Source organism: Thunnus maccoyii, chromosome 1 (genome assembly GCF_910596095.1).
Source record: "Thunnus maccoyii chromosome 1, fThuMac1.1, whole genome shotgun sequence".
NCBI classification, from domain to species: Eukaryota; Metazoa; Chordata; class Actinopteri; order Scombriformes; family Scombridae; genus Thunnus; species Thunnus maccoyii.
Window position 1 is genome coordinate 25,499,341 of NC_056533.1, and position 17,274 is coordinate 25,516,614.

Below are 17,274 nucleotides of genomic sequence, written 5' to 3' on the forward strand. Positions count from 1 at the left end.
TGGTGTATGCAAAACCCATTGACTTGTAGATGAAATCATTTGGTATTTCACATATATCATGATTGAATGAGACTGTCCTTGAATAAAAAAATAAATAAAAAAATGTTGGGCCTCATTCACTAATATCTTCCTAAGTTTTTCCTTAAATGTGTTCTTGAGAAAGGTCCTAAGAAAATCCTACATCAGATTCATGATGTGTTCTTAAACCGCATAAATTGTTCACCACCTGTGTTCTTATATTGATGAATCCTGTTGTCCTTGTAAATTGAAAGCACCTGCCAGGTGATCCCAATTTGCATAGGTAAATGCCCCATCAGTCTCCACAAAAGGGCATGAGACTGCAGGGCTGTGTGCACATAGAAATCACACACAGGAATTGAAAATAAAAGTTGAGATTAGTCAAGAATGACCAAACAAAAGACTGAAGAGGGTGGAACACCGGACTCCAGACATAAAAAGCTCTTAATATTTCTGAAGTGGAGGTACTGCTGCAGGAAGTGAACATCAAACGAGCTGTCATATTTAGTAGCATCAATAGTGGATCTAAAATAATAATTAAAAAAAGATGCATGGGATGCTATTACTCATTCAGTGAACACTGTATCCGGAGAAGGGCACACAACTGATGAAGTTAAAAACAATAGTTTAATCTCAAGTCTGAGGCCAAAAAAAAATATTTCCAGACACAGAAGAGAGAAGCTGACAAAGGGGACAGGCTTGCCCAGAGTTATCTGAGCTGGACCAGTGCATAGCAGCCATTTTTGGAGAGACAGGACTCTAGGGTGTGCCATCAGCTCAGCATTTGGACATAGACCTGGGCCCTGTATCAGTGGTTTCATCTCCTAGGCCATCTCCTATCTCAGAATCAGAAGGTAAGCTGATTTTTCAGAATTAATACAATATGATGGTACATTTTATCTAAAGCTTGTAGCTGTAAAAGGCAGTTGATTGTTTTTGTGAATAAGTTTTACTATTTGTTTAACATGTCCATGTGTTACCTAAGTGCTTAGTTTGTATTCAAAATTTAAACATTTAGTAGACCAAACACTGCATAATTGAAACCCCCAAAAATAAAAGGTCACTGCAATGGTTTGATTTTCATCATTTATTTACAGATGAACCCCCGCTGAGGCACCCACCCTCTGTGGCAGAACCTGGCACCTCACAGCCAGTACCTTCCTGCAGCAGTACCTCCATGCGTGCACCCAGGTCCCATTCAACTGCCCCATGTCTGATCTCAGATGCTGTCCTGGACAACCAAGAGAGAATGGCCCAAACACTTTCACAGATAGCCTCAACACTTGCCACAATCTCTAACACACTTGAAGAAATTTATACAAATTTTAAAAAATGAAGATATGCGCTAAAACCTGTTTGATTTTTTTGATGCATTTCTTTCTTGAGATTAATTGTAAGCTATAAATAATCACACTGTACAAGTCAAACAAATTGTAAAGCCTTTTTTTTCAAACGAGCAATTAATTGCTGTTGAACTTAGACAGCAAGTTTGTTGTCTGGTCCCTGGAGTGGGTGAGGATGCACATCCTCTTGTTGTTGTGGTGGCAGAGGGGGAAGTGGTACATCACGTTTCACAGTGATGTTGTGCAAGACATTGATGAGCAGGCCATGATTATCCTACAAACCTAAAATGTCAAAAAGATGCCCAAAGATTACAAAAATGCAAAAAATTGTGATAGAATTTGCCTTGTCTATATATCTATATCTAATAAGAATACAATACAATTTCTCAGCTGTTCTCTTTATACACATCTTCTCCAGTCTATAAAGCAGCTTTCTACCTGCTGTGTCCAAACACATCCAGCATCTTTTTAAGATGCCAGTGGTGCACTTGATGGAGGAGTGAGTACGTGCAGGCTGCTAATTGAAGGACACCTTCTGGTGAGTCTGAGTGGTGTCATCAACCAGGAGGCCAGGGCATATCCTCCAACTCCTAATAAAGCAGGTCATGCTGGAATATACAATTACTCAAAGATGTGTACCAGTGAGCCTTGTGTCTCCAGCAGCTCCTGCTTTAAGGCGCATACCCACAGAACTGTTTTGTAAAATATAGGAGTTGTGTGCACCTCCTGGGAGGCAGGGGACCACATTCAGAAGGTGGTTCTGGGAGTCACAGATGAGTTGTCCATGTATGGAGTGGTATTGCTTGCAGTTGAGATATGGGAATGGATCTGGAGAGCATGCCTTAACATGTGTGCAGTCTATTGTGCCTATGGTGTTAGGTAGACCAACAATGGAATAGAATCCTCTCTTGACTGGGACCTGTTCTTCTGCTCTATAGGGGAATTTTATGTATTGTGTGGCCAGTTGATTTATTCCATCCATGACTCGCAGGAGAACATGGCTGATGGATGCCTGTGATATGCCCACCCTGTCTCCTAGCCCCCTTTGAAATGTCTCAGTGGCTAAAAAGCTCAAGGTGGAGAAAATGTGCACATGAGGTGATACAGAGTTAGACCTACTGGTATGGCTCTTCAGTGCTAGTTTCCTAATCATTGGAAAACTCCATGAGGACAGCTCTTGATAGCCTAAAGCATCCCAAGAGGCACTCCTCACTCTCTGCAAATAGATCTACATGGTCCTGGAAGATGCATTCCTTCTTGCAGCAGCAGTAAATATGCCATTGAGTGGGCCTAGGGTGCAGAAATAGGCCTACTGTGGGCTTATAAATAACATGATCAATCACTGAATATTGGATGGCATGGTTCTCAACTAACATAATTGATGTGAATAGAAGTGTTAGTGTAGTGTTTATTTATGTTAAAAGACCATAATGCTTTGTAAAATGATGAAAATAATTATTTAAAAAAATATTATAAATGATAAAAATACTATTGTAATTTAAATCCTATAATATTATACAACTGTAGAATTGAAGAAAATTACTTTGCACAAACATGTCAGCACTCCAATGTGCGTTAGTGTGCTCTTGAGTGTCTGTAGATTCTGTTCCTATCTAAGAACAAATTCCAAATAAGAAAACATCATTGAATGTCAGAATCTTTGTGAAAACTGTGTAAGTGGGTTTTAAGAATGTTTGATGAATGAGGCCCATTGATCTTTGTTCAAATATTTATAATGACCTATGTTAACATTTTCTTGATAAGGGACTTGAGTGTTCTCGCAAATAATTCCTGTTCTCTCTCAGAGTCGAAGGTGGAAGTAGATGATGTTGTTTAGCACTGGAAAACTTCATACAGAGGAGATTGAGCGAGATGATTATTTTTATTATTCATAAAAATAATTTTAGACTGGATTAAAGCCCATTGCAATCTCAAATTGCTTGTTTTGTCAAACCAACAGTCCAACACCCTTAGTTTACAATCACAACAGAAAAAGAATAGCAGCAAATCCTCACATTTTTGCAGCTTGGACAGGGAAATATTTGGCATTTTTACTTGAAAAGTGACTTAAAAAAACCTTTAGAGATAGAGGAGTCATACAGGACAGACAGAAGAATCTGACAGAAACGATGAATATTCTAAGGAGAGCTCTCCTAAAAAAAACTCTTCCTAGAAGGGTGAGGGACAGGGTGACAGTGCCTAAAAGACTGAAAAGAAAAGACTATGAAGTCTGACTGGAAGAATAAAAGATAAAGCAAAGTTTTAAATAAAGGCCCTTCTCGTCTTGATAATGACAGCTGTAACATTTTACCACAGCTGTCATCATCAGAATTTCATTTACTAAAGTGAAATGCTTTCTTAAAAAAGTCTAGATTACAACATCATAGAAAATATCTGTAATATATATAATAGGTTCAAGGCAAAAAGAAATTTAGTGTAGTATAAAGTATATAGTAAGTATAATAAGTAAAATAAAAGTCATTATATTGCAGTGGCAGTAATAGTATACATTTAACATTCAACAGGGAAATCCACCCAGACACTTGCCAGCTGAGACTCAAGAATTTTAAAAAAATCATTAAGTTCAAATTTAACATTGTAATGATGCTAAGGCGAGATGAAACATTGGCAAAACATTTAGACCTAATATACCCCAAGAAAATATGTCAGCCAATATGATGAAGGAGGAGGACCAAAAAGAAAGCCTGGGGAGCAACACAGCACACATTTATTCATATTTATCCACCTAGTAATACACAAAGTAAGACCTGCTTCATATTGAAATAAAGTCTTTAAAGTGCTACAGTTGTAAGTACAATAGACATTTGAAAGTAGACAGACAGACAACCTTTAAATAAATAAAAAACATTGAATCTACAAATGTAGATTGACACTGAATTATTAAAACTTTTCAGTTGCAAAATGGTCATGAACTGATCATTGATACTCTTAACGTGCTGCCGCTTGTTGCCTTTAACTGCTAACAGTGAAACATATTCATACATATTTCCTTACCTTGGTACAGTAAATGCGCACTGCCATATTCAGTCAACAAACAGATGTTAACAGGTGGGGTCTGTCTTACAAAATCCAACTAGTAGGAAGTTCCACTTATTATGTAATTAGCTTCTGCCCTAGTAAATTAGATGTTAATGTCACATAAACACAAGTACTAATTAAATGAGAGGAGCATCACAAATGAGCCCTTTGAAGTACATCAATCTGACCAGTAGATCAACTACAGCAGTGAGATGGTAAGCAGGACTGCTACAACACAGCACAGACACCGATGTGTTGTCATATGTCACAGGCAGACAGGTAAAGTGAGATGGAAAGCTGAGTTATATGGGGGTCTGGATTTGGCTCAGTCTAAAATCCCCAGGAGATTTGACCAGGGTAGACTGAGAGTGGTAGCATCCGGGGAGACAAATCAAATGCCAAAGCATCAACTGGACCTGGCACAGTCTCCTCATCTTATAAAGAATCTTGTTAGGAGATGTATTAAAAGGACAGGATTCCCCAGGCAAGATATTGCCAGAGGTTGCCTCACATCTTTCCAAACTGTATCCTCACACCAGAGCTCTGTTTGAAAATATACAATATCTAATAGAGACTGCTTTTGCCCACTCTGTTACTTCCTCTAAGAGAAGTTTCACCACCCTCAGGCGGCTTCAAACCTGATTATGCAGAGGGTCCCAAAAGACAGTTCCACACCTGACTCATTCAGGTCCATGGAGATGTAGTTTACTGAGTTATCACTTCATTCTGAGATTGACTTTGATCAGTGTCACCCCCAAGCGTGTCATTAATGAGCAGAGTCTTGTGGCCGTAAAGCAGAGTCATCATATTCATCACCTCAAGTGATTAAGTGATGAATATGATGTGCACCTCGCACAAGGCTGTGCGTCTTCTCCTGCTACTCCAAAACTGAGTGTTGTGCACAAAAAAAAAAAGTAGCTTTATTAGTCTTGCCTGGCTTAACTGAAGACCTGAATCAAGCCTAAAGTGTATAAACTGCAGCTTAAAGACTTGGCACCTAGAACCATATCTCATCCTGACACATTTTCCTTTATCCATTATTAAAAAACATAAATAAATGTACAGACAGAAAATCATTTTATGATGAATAACCACAGTTAAGCTCTGTAGCATTTATGAACATTTACACTGTATAAGAATACACGCAGGCTGAGTCTATAAGGACTGCCATTTCAGTGTAAATTCATTTATCTGTCTGACTGGTTAACAGGAACAAATGGTTTTATTCATGTTTATGTGTTATTGGTACATAAACAGCTGAAAAAATGGCTAATACTTCAAATACTTATGGTCAATAACCGATATAACAACTAATATATATTTTACTGGTCAAGATCTATTTAATATTCATGCACAGTATATTTTGTTTTCAGGAATACTGTGTTTATGACTAGTAATCAGTAATGAAAGAAGGTATCTAAAGTGGAGAAAAAAAATACTGTCTTTCTGTCACGAAGATAAACAGTGGAGATTCTGTTGCATGGCCTATGAATTTTAATGTTGTACTTCAGAGGTAAAGGTCACAGGCTTATGTAGGGGTCCTGGTTGCTGCTATTCTCTCTCTCTCTCTCTCTCTCTCTGTATGTGTCTGTGTGTGTGTGTGTGTGTGTGTGTGTGTGTGTGTGTGCTTTGAAATCATTCTCTTATTCTCTTTACTGATTGCCTTGATAAATCTGATGTCTAATACTCAGGATGATTTACCTGGTTTTGTGAAAACAAGAAAAGTGTTAAAAGTGATTTAAAAAATCATATATCCAAACCTCAGGATAAAGCAAGTAGATTTAAATCTACAATATGCAACTTTTTGCCTTCAGGCAGAAAATGTGTTGTTAGACCTCCTCGCCTCTCCCCCAGTTGGTCAAATTCCCCAACACTTGTCACTCATCTTGATGAGCTGTCGTCTTTGAAACCACATTTACTATATCCTGAAGCTGAGGTATCTGGCATCTATAAAGCGCACACCAGGCGTTGGAGAAACAAGTAAATTGTGTGTTTGTGTCTTCACTGGTAATCTGCAATAAAACAGCAATGCTAGTGTTTACCTTTTGTTTTTGCTCAGCTTATCTGGTACATGTTTAGCATGTATTTAGCTTTCTAATACTACTGTTATTGTTATGTGTATTGTGCACTGTTACACTGATGTTACTGCACTTGACTGCAGTAGAAGTAAGCTCAACATTTTCTGTCCAAAGCGTCCAACAATTCGTCCAACTTTTACCAGCCATCTTTCAACCTTACTGGAGGTGAGTATTCAATACATATTTTACGTATTACAGTAGGTAAAACATAGCTGTAACTGCTTTGGCAGCCAAAAGGAAACTTATTACTTCCCCATCAGTGGTGAGAACACACATTTATTTAGATGAGTTATAGTTAGATGAGTTATAGTTAACCATTTGTATGTTAGCTTATTTTTTTGACCGTAAGTATTGTATTTTTAACTAAACTGAGTCTCTGAAGCAGTTTTGTGCATTAGGTTTTGAAATTATTCCCATTTACCAGCCCAAACCAACAGACTGCTAACCACTGGAACAGAACAATACAGCAGAATGGATTTCTTGATTTGATGTTATGCTGATTAATTATGTGGTTGCCTTTATTATTCGAGCATTTTCAAGTAGAGTTGTTGCTCAAGACCAACACAGACACTGTGGTCTTGCTGTTTTGCTCAAGGCTCATCATATCGAGGTACACACAGAATACACCCAAGGTTGCTTTAATCATCCCTCCTTTCTATATTAGCCATTTAGTGATACCCTCGTAGAGCAACTATGATGTACGTTAGACTGAATCCACAGTCGTTCTGTGAAAAAATACATTCTGAAGTTCAGCTGAAACTAATATGTGGCTTCAGCATCTTGAAAATTGAGTGGATATTTTCCAATTTTACAGTATTTTTAGTATGAAATTCTGTTTTTGTGTTTTCCCAGACAGTCTTTCCTTGCTCAGCAGAGGGATACTTTCTGGTAGTTGCATTTAGGTTTGTTGACGGGACAAAACACAAACAGTAAACTTAAACAAGACTGCCAGAAAGATAACCCACTTTATTTGGATAGCTTAGACTGCTGAAGCCTCATAGCCACTGAAGCCCAATGGTTACCATGGTAATTTTAGTACTGCATTAGTTTTGCACTAAGAGTTTCCTGGGGTTGAACATAGGTTTTACATTACTGCTGCATGTTGGTCACATTTTTGACAGCATTTCATGTTTACACAGATGAAAGTTCTCTATCACTGTGAATGCAGTTTGTAATGAAGAAACAATTTTAGATAGAATGCAATTTTACTTTAAAGCCTTTGTCTTGAACGCTTCCCAAGGTTCTTAAAGACGTATTCCAGCCATTTAGCACCGCACCTCAAGAAAGTCACTTACAAGACTCCAAGGCCAAGCCTAGACAATCATAATGACACCACCAGGGTTATTTTTTCAGTTTTTAGAAAGCTCCTTTCAGCCAGAGAAGACATTACACATCAGACATACACACGCGTCATATATATTAAACACTCCTATTTTCATATATGTGCCATGTATGAAATGCTCCTTAGACAAGCAGACAGTGAAGGACAGACAGCTGTCTTCTTCCCAGCTGAGCCGACCTGGCTTTATGATTATTGCCATAGAGACAGCGTTAAAGTAAACAATCTTACAGTGACAAGGTCACCTGGGCGCTGCCTGAATAACTGAGAGTGGTTCAGCTCTTTTCCTTCATTTCACTGGGTCTGCTCCAGCACTTTGAATTGTAACTGCTATCACATTAGTCGATCAAGTTTTTGTTTGTCAGTAAATCTTGTTGCATAAGACATCCATATCTCCTGGAGTTTCTGAACTGATGAACTCAAGATTTCTATGACATAAAATAAACTTTTATATGTAAAATTTGTGAAGTGCCCCTTTAAGAGCTGCTTTATTATGAGGCCATGGAACTTGGATGCCTCAAAAAAAAACAAAAAAAAAACGTATTTCATACAGTGCCATTTAAAATCGCTCCACTTGCATTCAAAAAGTCCTGTGTAATATCTAACATCCTGGACAACAGATCATTAGCTCATATATTAAGCAGCTAATTTTGATGTTATGATGATTACTTTTCATCCTGAACTACCCTCCCTGTAAGTTGTCAGACCTATTTACAATAAGATTCAGATCCCTAATTGCTAAGCCTTAGGACATCATTAATTAGCTCAAAACAATTTTCATCCCAGGAAAACAACCACCTGAAACTATTTTGAATTATGTATGATACATAAAAAGGGCTCGCACTGCAATAATTTGAATAAATTATCAAGGCTTAAATGGATATCAGAGAAAAATGAAGTGTTCTGTTAAGAATCAAAGGAAACAAACTTGCACTTACATCACGTTATGTTAAACTGGCACATTCGATTTGAATGCAAATATAAATACAGAGCATATGCAGGGGAAAAACAACTATTTGTGTTAGATACCTAGTGAACATTCTTACTTGGTATTTTACTGGAAATACTTAAATCCTCTGTTGCGGTGAAGTTCGGACATTTGGTACTCCCAATAAAAGTCAAAGCGGAAAGTAAGAAAAAAAAAGGTGATTCAGGTCAGCTTGTTTAATCTACATAATGCCTGCCAAAAATGGATTGACGCTTCTGAGACATGACCTTTTCCATGTTGTGTGAAAATGATTAAGGAATGGGCATACTGTGATTTAACATTTGAGCCAGCATGCAGTTTATTGATCGTGGCTTCACATCTGAAATCATTAGTGAGCACAGACTTCTTGGAATATATTTGATTCTCCTTAGATCACTTTTCATTCTTCAGTGTTATTGCTAAGACATATGAAATTCATCTGAACTGTTTAAGTGGACATGTCCACATGTACTGTATATGTAATATTCTGATAGTTCTATGGCCATGGATTTATTATGAGAAATTTCTTAATACACTATGACTATGGCCGAAGGTTATTTGTTTACTGTAATTCTAAACAGAAAAATGGCTCTAGTATGATCAAAGTTTAAAGACAAATATGAGCATTTTTAGCTTCTTTTTTCTATGTTTTTCTGTAACTGTGGCTGGTCATCTTCTGTAGTGACTGAAAGGCTCAGTTTTCTTTGGCAGAGTGTCTCGGTTCAAACATAGAGATAGGGGTGAGGAGCCTGAAGTGCTATTGCTGCTTCGTCACTTAAAAATGAGCCTGCTGAGGTGATTTCCGCATATGATTAGGATGTCTCCTGGCTCCTCCATGTGGAGATATTCCAGACACATTGAACAGGAAGGAGGCCGTGGGATACACTGGAGGTATATTATATCCTGGATTACAGGGTCTGGGAATGCTGATATCACCTAAGAGAAGCTGGAGGACATGAATGGGGAAAAGGACGACGGGGCTACTCTGCTTAATCTGCTGCCACCACGACTTGTTCCTGGATAACTGGCTTAAAACAGATCAATGGAAAGATGGTCATTTTTGCCCCAACACAAAAGATTTTACATGGTTATGTCACCAAAAGGTTTCTTTTGTTGGAAACTCTTCCCCACACATGATGCGGGAAATCCATCATGTAACATGCAATAAGTAGTACCACATTCAGTATTATTAACCCCCCTTTTAAATGGTATGATGTTGGTATGACTCTCAATGGGTAACAAATGTGTCTAAATGTGCATGATGGTAAAGTTCTGTATTCTCAATGCTTCCTCGTTTGTTTGTCTAGATATTTTTGTTTTCAGTTCAGGCATCAAAACTTCAAGGTCTCACATCTGAAAAAGAGTTTTATTTCTTTACAGTAATTGCACATATTTGTCTTAAACATCCATGAATTATAAATATATGATTAATTATGCATCCCGTTGCTTGCTGTGCTAATGTGAACAGTGACCTTATTCTTCATCTGCTTACAGTGTGCCTTACACACAAGCTATGACATTGCACAGCATACTGTTTAAACCATGCGATGATCTAAAACTGTGAAGTACAACCAAGCTCAATTATAAGTAACATGGCAGGAAACACTTGTGTTGCTTGTTTCCTTTAGTACAGTGAGTTGTTATTTTGATTTTAATGCAATCTATGTTTTGAAATGAATGAAAAATGGACAAGAATTATCCATGAACGATCTTCAAACAGGGACAATAACATCACTTGTGGATGTGTTTCCACTGATTCTGGTCCTCGGTTGTTTAAAGGGCATGATTAAAAGGCCTCTTTTCCTAACTCAAAGCATCTATGGATCCATGAGATGTCTGGATATGTCCATCCAGTGTATAAGGTAATGGCGTCAGTCAGCTGTGTGTCTTCTTCATGGCTTGTGTGCAGATCCTCTATCTACTGATTTGGATCGATCTGTCGATCTATCTATAGACTAGATATCAACTAGATGTCTGTTTTGCTACAGATTTAGTCAAAGTTAAAATAAAACATGGGAGCATTAATATCCCATGGAAATGTGAAATCAAATTTCTGACACTTTTTGGGAAGCAAGAGGCCCGGAGTACTGAAAGCTCAGTTTTCCCTGCGGTATATGAGTCATGATGAACCCTGTGCTGACTCCTTGTGGTGAGCTATCGATCCACTGCCGGGATCACCTTCTGGCCATCATCTCTAGGCCTCATTAGCAAGGGCTTATTAGCTGAGTAGGGCTATTACAGTGCAGTGCAGATGAAACCAGTAGTGAATAGGGAAAACACATTTGATCTTAGACTTTCATGCCTGACTGGCTTTGCCTGCCTAAATAGAATACATAGAATATGTAATTGACAGAGCCGACAGAAACAGATATAAGACACTTCGGATGCAGAGAAAGCAAAACCACTGTGGGCTAATTTGAATTGATCATTCAAATAAAAACAATTATCATCATTCACCTACAGCAGTTTGACATAGACCATCAAACATTGTGGTAAAAACATTTCTTTATTGTATTTTTTCCCCTTAAATGTATGTATTGTGACATGTGCTTTAGTAATGGGTTATTGGGAGAAGCCATCACCAGTTGTTATGTCATTGTTACTGCAATTTTTTAAATGTATTTTTCTTTATGCGTTTAATTTGATTTAATTGGTAAATTTGGTCACAATACCTTTAGGAAAATATAACAAACATAGAACAAAGTTAAACAGTATAGAAAGAAACTTTCCAAATGGAGAAAATGTAGAAATCAATTTAGTCACAGTTGTTCAAAAGAGAGAAGTAAGTTCCTGAGCCATCTCTAAACAATCACCGAGTGTTTCATTTTCAGTCACTGCTGTTCTTCACAATCCTCCATAGACAAAAAATGATTTCCCTCTTAATCTTATTAATCAAAGGCTCTGTATAAAAAAGAATAAGATGAAGCATAGTTAATTTCATTTTTCCATTTTATTTAGATCACACAAATAACTTAGTCCATCTTCTCCAGCATCACTGAGATAATGTCCAGATTTGACAGAGGAATTATCTCCTCAGTCTGATGTAATATGTCTGTATATCTGTTGATTTTTATTTCACAACAGATAGTTTATTGCATTATGTCACTTTCTTTCCTTTTAAAGGACATTCTACCATATATTCTTAAATATATTAAAAATATTAATATTTGATATGCAGCCTGTCCTCACAAGAAAAACAACAGGATAGGTCTAAAATTCAGAAGGCAAAAACATCCCATATTTACATTTATGCCATCTAGTAGTCTCGGGTCATAATAATTATGACCTGGGGACATGACGCAGTTCAGATGATGTCAATATAAGGTGACTGCCTTATTAGGCGGATGGGAGTAGGGGGGATGACTAGATAGCTTAGTCAGATGGCAGAAAGGCAAAAAGTGGACTTAGCTGCAGGAGATGGCTGTTTGCTTCCCGTTACCAACCACAAGTGTCATGTTTCCCTTTTTCATTCCACATTTTTAACCCTAGACAGTGACATGGTTTGTACTGTTTCCATGAAGATGAAGGTTGCCTAACATTAAGGAAGCACTGACCATGTGTCAAGTAATTATTTCAACCCAAACCATGATTTTTCCTTAAACCTAACCAAGTGGTTTTTGTGCCTAAACCTAACCAGACTTTAACCACAGCGTTGTCACGTAATAAAACAAAATCATTATTTAACAGTGATTTGTTATGGTTTTGGAAAGTGGCATGTTAACATCACGCTCCTAAATGCTCCTGTGGGTTGTGAAAACGCCATCTGTCTTACAGAGGGTGCTGAAATCTCTCATATATGTTGTTTTGGGAGTCACTGTAATTAAACCTATTCTGTTTCAGTATGAGGACGTGTTGTGGTGTGTAGTTATTAATGGTCCTTACTTAGATTTCAGTAATATGAAGACCAAGTACAAATTTTAAATGCACAGCTCCCTTTAACTTCATGTAGACTTCCACAAAGTCAAAGTTTTGTCACAAATAAGGCCATGATTTAAGCACAAATTAAACTGTGCATCACTGATTTGGGCAACATGTTTACTAGTCTCTTAGAACGTAACATCAACATAATTTAAACACATTTTTGATTAAATACTCTTACAAGACATACTTCTAAATAATACATTTACTACTGTGCTATAATTGAAAAACAACCAAGAAGTTGCAATGCTGCCACCAACAGCACCACATGAACTCTCAAGTACATACTAAAAGATGCAGGGGTAGTAAGATGTTAAGTATTCAACTACCAGAGAGTGACAACTAGGCAGAAAAACAGAGAGAACCTGAGACAGCCACAGAAAATGAGAGAACCACAGAGACACAAGCAGAAATGAGACAACTTTGACCCTTCATAGTGTATTGATATTCAGTAAAGGTTATCGTATCATCACAATTAAATAAACTTTACTGACAGCATCAAAAATATTGCAGCAGATTAAGTAAGGTTATAAAATAAATAAATAAAGTTTACCACACCAGATTTCTCCACTCAACAGCATACTGCACAATCACAACACAAGCCAAAAGACCATTGATGCAATAACAGCATGATTTTCAACTGGAAGATCGCAGCTGAGTATATTTTAATTTTTCTAACCTAACAGCCACAGTAACCATCTAGCATCTAGCAAACATCTTGTGGGTGTACTGTTCAGTAGCATAACTATTGTATTTTTGTGACTTGCACATTGGCAGTAATTACAAGGTTTACAAGGTCATGTTTCTCTTCAAGCTTGACTGGAAAAGAAGGCCAACTAAGGGTGGATTTGACTGTAAAATTATTAACCTCCCAAGGCCAAATTCTCAATTTTCGCATCACTTTGTATTACAAAAGTAGCTCCTACAGAGGAAATTCCTTGGCTCCTTTGTCATTGTCCTTCTTATAGCCTTTATACCTGACTTGTTGTGGTGTATGCATAACTTGACTGAGATAAGCCGGAAACCACTGAAACTGGCTAGTTAGGCAACACATTGAGTCTTTGTTGTGTTGTGTTGGGTAAGAGAATGAAGCCTGTCTTTATTTCTGTGCTAGCGTTTATTGTCTGTATGGGAACCAAATATATTCTGCCTCATTATTTCAGCACATCGGCTAGCTAGCTTGTTTACTGAGTGCACTATTTCACATTATATGCAACATTATGATACAATATTTCTGAAAATATATGTGTACATGTATATACATGCATGATGAATACACACACCTATATTACAATACAATAGTAATAATATAAGCTGTGGTCAGATGTCAGGTTCATACAGCCAGCCTGTTGGATTTTTTGGAAGACCAGACAAAGGCTGTGGCTTTTTTTGGCTTTGTTTTTCTTTGAAATAACTCTGATCACAGTCATTGATGTAAATGGACAAGGACATGCACAAGCCCAGGCTAAACTCCTCCATCTAGCCCCCTCGTCACATACTACTGACATGCTTTACCATGCACTTACTGTATATTGTTGTGTGAACTATGTTTCTGTGATGATATGTTGACTGTATCCCTGTATTTTCTTGTGATAATATGTAGATTGTCTGCTGTTTTCTATCTATGTATTGTAACATAACATACTGTACTGAAAACTATCTATCTATCTATCTATCCAAAGTTGCCCGAGCAACAGCCCCTTTGCCATCTTTGGCTGAGCTGCCCCTCTGGAGAAAAAAAAAAGTTTTATTTTTGCTGTTGTGGCTGCATAAATATGAGTAGCTTAGTTGACCAAATTAAATTGCCATATTATCCAAACTTTTATCACTTTTTGATAGGCATGCCTCCACGGGACACAGGAAAAAAAAGTGACGCAAAGTGATGCCCTATGCCCCCATCATGTGCATGGATGTATTCTAAGACCTGGATAAGGTGCTTACACTATTCAGCCTTGCTTCCAATTTTTCCCAGTGGCCACTCACGGTATTGCAGCAAAAAATTCCCCTGTGGCCCAAAAAGCATTTTCCCCATAAACCACCACTATAAAAGAGACATCTGTAAAACTGTTGACAGGACACCTCGAACTGCAACGAGGTCAATTATGACTCTTTTTATTATGAATTTTTTATCCATGGAGGTTTAATATTTGTAAAACTTTCTTCGAGCCGAGAAAAGCAATTTAAAAATCTGTGATGTCATCAAAATGTTAAGTCTATGGGTAGAGTGGGAACTCCTGGGTTGGGCCAGCAGGAGAAACACTTTTGTGCACATTCAGTGGGCTACCCAGAAGCTAGAAACCTTTGTGTACAGCACTAAATACAAGTGTAAACAACCACCAAGACACATTGTGATCCGATCACTTAAACCACTTGCCAAGATGGTCTGGGACGCATTTAACCACATATCATTTGTTGTGTAAAGGCTAATGCATCCTGATGCATTCCTGATAAGAATGTAACAGGAAAATACATCATCAGGACTTGGTGGTTGTTTTGATGACGCCAATGCCAAATGACTTTGTCCTGCCCATGTATGTATATATATATATATATTCTCTTTTGGTGTTCCATTCATGAAAACAGAGAAAGGCAAGGCAGGCTAAATAGCCTATAAACAACAATATGGCAAAACAAAAATGAATGAATAATTAGCTAATTAACTAAAAATAAGTTTTACACACAATGAACGTTTGTGAGTAGGCTAAATCATCTTCATTTGAACACTACATGACCATAAAACACACTTTGAGCAGACATTTGACTGTGCAGTCTTTTCCACGGACAGCTTTCTTGCACTTTAGGCACTTGGCAAAGGTTTTTTGAAGGTCATTCTCCTCAGCTCTTTTTTAAAATTTAATTATGACTTGACGTAGTTGTCAGATCACACACTCCAACGAACACCGTTACCTAGCAACTTAGAATGTTTAAACATAAACCTCACAGAAAAAAATGCCTTTCATATAGGGGTAAATTTTACCTGGTGGTGGTTATGGGTATAAATGCCCATGTTTTTAAAAGACAGGCATTGGACATGACTTTTGCAGTGGCTGATTCTCAAATGCAAGCAGCCAAAGAAAGGGAGAGGCAGAAGAACAGAGAGATTATCTTCTGATTAATGGGCATCACAATGTACCTAGCAAGACAAGGTTTGGCCTTCAGGGGTAGTGATGAAAGCTGGCTAAGTTCAAACAGAGGAAATTTCCTGCATCTGGTGGATTTGCTAGGCCAATATGACAGTGTCCTCAAGCTTCATATTGATGTAATCAAGGAAAAGTGAGCATCAAAGCAAAGACCCCAGATGTCTCTCCTTTCCAATACAAAACACAAAATGACCTTTTAAGAGCACTCAATATTTATGTGAAAGGAATCATCCAGAAGGAAGTGATGGAGGCATCGCTATTCTCCATTTTGCTTGATGAGACCACTGATGTGTCGCACATTAAGCAGGCATCCTTTGTTGTGTGCTATGTGACATCTGTGGGCAGGTATACAACGGGGCAGCCAACATGGTGTGTGAGTGGACCTTACAAAGGGCTACAGTCCAGGATACAAAAGCAGAATGAAAAGGCACTGTATGTGCATGTGCATTGTTTAAACTCGGTTATAGTGGAGAGTGCAAAGTCAAGCATACACTTTGTGGATTTTTTCTTAGTGGCTGAAGAACTTTAGACTTTCATTGCCAACTCTCAAAAGCACCATGCAACATTTGTGGAGACGCAGATCCATCAATCCAAGTCAATGCATCCTCAAGCTACAGAAGCTCCAAGACACCTGTTGGAGCTGCAGGGAAAATGCCTTGAAGACAGTCAGAAAAGTCTTCCCTGCTGCAATGCAATACCTGAAGGATCTGAAGAAGTGTGAGCTACCTGATCTGGCTGCAGAAGAGGCAAAAATGCTGTTACACAGGATAAATTTTGAATTCTTCCTCTGTTTGGAAATTGCAACACCAGTGTTCCTGGAAACATCAATTGCTTCCGATGCACTCCAGCAGAAAGACCTAGACTTACCAGTTGTGTACTCTGTTTTCGATGGTGTCCTGAGGTGAGTGAAGGAGCTGGGGACCAATGACCAACTCACAGAGATTTTCCACAAAGCCACAATAACAGCAGAGGCAGTGGAAATTGACATGTATAAAGAGATTCCAGACCAAGGAAGATGCAGAAAAGTCCCTAGAAAATTCAAGTACAGCTCCATGTCAGCTACCAAGGACCAGCAGGCTGTACTTCACCTTTCTAGACAAATTGAGACAGGACCTCAAGAGGCTCTGAGGTGAAGGACCCGGCACAGTGGAAGGACATTGGCCAGGGTCTCAAAACTGCATTCACAGTGTGTGTTCTGTAGTTTCCAGGGGGAGGAGACCCAACTCCACAGAGGTGAGGACCACCAAGGTGATGCTGGATGTATTTAAAGAATTTGATGCTCACACTGTATTCCCCACACTGTTCAAGCTCATCAAAATATATGCCACCCTGCCTGTCTCAGCAGCAAATGTAAAACACTGTTTTTCAAAGCTGAAACTGGTAAAAACAAGGCTGACAGATCTCCTCCTACTGGCCATAGAAATAGTGATGC

General features: G+C 38.2%; 1 long non-coding RNA gene across 1 annotated transcript; it reads left to right on the forward strand.

The window, feature by feature from the left end:
• The first annotated feature begins 293 nt into the window (after nucleotides 1-293).
• On the forward strand, nucleotides 294-1,699 carry LOC121899044. Its single transcript, XR_006096591.1, has 2 exons — nucleotides 294-872; nucleotides 1,116-1,699. It is a non-coding gene; the product is annotated as an uncharacterized LOC121899044 (long non-coding RNA).
• Nucleotides 1,700-17,274: the final 15,575 nt, after the last annotated feature.